Here is a 2,572-nt window from a genome sequence, read left to right as displayed (position 1 = left end):
AAAAATACAAAGTTCTCATTGTTATTTTTTTTTAATCTCTGGCATCTTCAAAATAACAAACGTAAAGTTACGACTTTTTGGATATTAACTATAAAATATACAACCTATACGTCTACCGTGTTAGAATTTTGAAATATGCGATGGTTTTGAAATAAACAAGAAATACTTGAAATTAGCGCCTGACCAGCCAATATAGCGAGAGCCGCCCTGTACCTTCCTACCCCGATCGCTGCACGAGTCATTCCCGCTACGGCCATCACACGGGGAACTTGTGTCGCTTGCGCAATCGTAAAAAAGGGTGACAACACGATAAGACAAAATGAGACAAATGGGGACAATAAAGAAAATAAGAAGAAGAAACATAAAGGTTGGAGGAAAAAGAATGCTTACAATTGGAACAAATTAATGAAGTAAGTTGGTTTTATTTTAAATTTGATGATAATTGTATTATAGACGATGTTTGATATGTACCCCTGTTTTAAGTACATAACGAATGTGTAAGATTTTTTCATTTATAGCATAAATAATCTTTTCAGAAATCCGGAATCCAGAAGGAAAATAAACCCACTGATTGTTCACAATGTGAACCCACTCCTTCGTAAGTACCTTTATTCAGTCAAAAATGTATGTTATCAACGCTCTACTGGTTTTATCGCATGATTTCATTTTTAGCAAAAAGCAACAAAGTGCAAAGAAATAAAAAATCATGGTGAACTTAGTGGAAGTATGGTGGACGTAATATGGAATTATGGAACAGGAGCTCGTTGGAGTAGTATTATATTTTAAAAAAATACGAAAAAATTTCAAGAATTTCTTAGTAGGTGGTAGATAAGTATGTTGTATAAAGAATTTGATGTTGATATTTATTTCATTTATACTTACTACACCTGTGCGGGAAATTGCTTAGTACTAAAACCGGTTTATATTCATATTTACATAGTAATGTGAGTTTTCATTTCGAAAAATTTTGTGTAAGTATATTAAATTGAGTTCCTGGGTGATCTGGAAACACAATTGGGCCCGGAGGATGGCGCTGCAGTCACTCCTCCTAATCACATGAACCGATTTGGATGAATATTTGTGTGCACATTTCATTGTTGTGGGATGATTGGTTGATTCGTTTTCACATTAGCTAATATTATGTATTTTTGTTGTTAGAAAGTAAACTTAATTTAATGTTTATAATACATTATTATTGGTATAAATAAGCCAGTGTTCGTCTCACATTGCTGTACCTGCCTACCTATCCTACCAGGGCCTAACTTTGTTCTGGCTATTTTATTTTGATTATTTGTAATGAATAATTACAATTATAATAGAGTGCAAAAAATAAATACATGCGTCAATATATTTTGTGTTTTTTTTAAACAATTTTTTTATTTAAAAAAATATCATTCCGACCGCGGCTTTGCCCGCGTGGAATTAGGTTATATCGTGAATCCTGTTTTATCCCACAGAAGTGTTCAGTTCGGATAAAAAGTATCCTATGTGTAAATCCAGGCAATTAGCTATATTTTATCAAAATTGGTAATGTAGTCTTGACGTGATTAAGTAACAACTAACAAAAAAATATACAAATTAACATCCAAAGTTTCGCATCAGTTTTACTGTATTAGCCGATATCTTCCACTCTTGACTTTGACTGAGAAGAATTAGGGTTTATAACTTCTTTCAGAAATAGTACCTTTCATTTCTGGGCATGATGTAATATCTACGTCAGCATCAAATTCTATCTAAATCAATTCAGAAGTCCGCGTAATTAGGTACCATTTCATTTTTTCAGACTAACAATATTTTTTGTTATTTTAAAGATTATTTATAACCTGTATTATTTTGTAATAAAGTAAACATTACGAAATAATAATAATTAATAATTATTAATAATGTCTAAGTAGTTGTTAAAAAGAAGATAATTTTGTGTTTATAAGCAAGAAAATAAAACCAATAAATCAACAATTAAATATATGTATAACAATATTATAACTGTATGACGACTCCATACATGTTTGTCCCGAGTCGGCCAGCGGCAGCGCGGCGAGTATGCAAGAATGACTTCGCGCACACCCGCGTTCGCGATAGCGAGCTATTAGACTCCGCCCGCCAAGCAGTGGATTTTTTTTTGTGTATCGTCTTAATCCAGTCTCGAGGCATGATTGCGAAAGTTAGGTCACCCTAAGATTAAACGCACCCTCACATAACCTTTCAATGTCAACTATATTAGCAATAAATCCTAAAAGAATTCATTAGATTACCAATTTTTCTTGACTGGAGCGATTTTGCATATAAGAAATATGCATTATCAATATATTAATATGTAATACATACATACCTAGCAGATAATTGTAATTATTTTTAAGTAGTATTACACAATAGATATAATAATTTTTCGTATCAATCATGATATGTACTTCAATTAAAGTTGTTTGAATTTGATACCTTTAGGTGTAGGTGAGTGGTGACTGTTGATTCATAATATAAAAACAAATCCACTACCTACAACTACGTATATTTAATGCAACAATTTTCATCAATGATACCCTAACTGATTAAAGCGATGGCACTTCGAGGGATA

The 2,572-nt window shown here is 32.2% G+C and overlaps 1 long non-coding RNA gene across 1 annotated transcript; it reads left to right on the top strand.

Annotated features, from left to right (window-relative positions):
- The first annotated feature begins 246 nt into the window (after positions 1–246).
- LOC149490657 (uncharacterized) lies at positions 247–1,570 on the top strand. The gene is made up of 3 exons (XR_016317700.1): positions 247–410; positions 537–598; positions 673–1,570. It is a non-coding gene; the product is annotated as an uncharacterized LOC149490657 (long non-coding RNA).
- The last annotated feature ends 1,002 nt before the right edge of the window (positions 1,571–2,572 follow it).

This window comes from Colias philodice, chromosome 2 (genome assembly GCF_061535455.1).
Source record: "Colias philodice isolate Cphi_HAF_F1 chromosome 2, ilColPhil1 Martin Lab GWU primary, whole genome shotgun sequence".
In the NCBI taxonomy this organism is placed as follows: domain Eukaryota; kingdom Metazoa; phylum Arthropoda; class Insecta; order Lepidoptera; family Pieridae; genus Colias; species Colias philodice.
The sequence above is the reverse complement of the archived record's forward strand: the minus strand, read 5'-3'. Positions and strand labels throughout refer to the sequence as shown.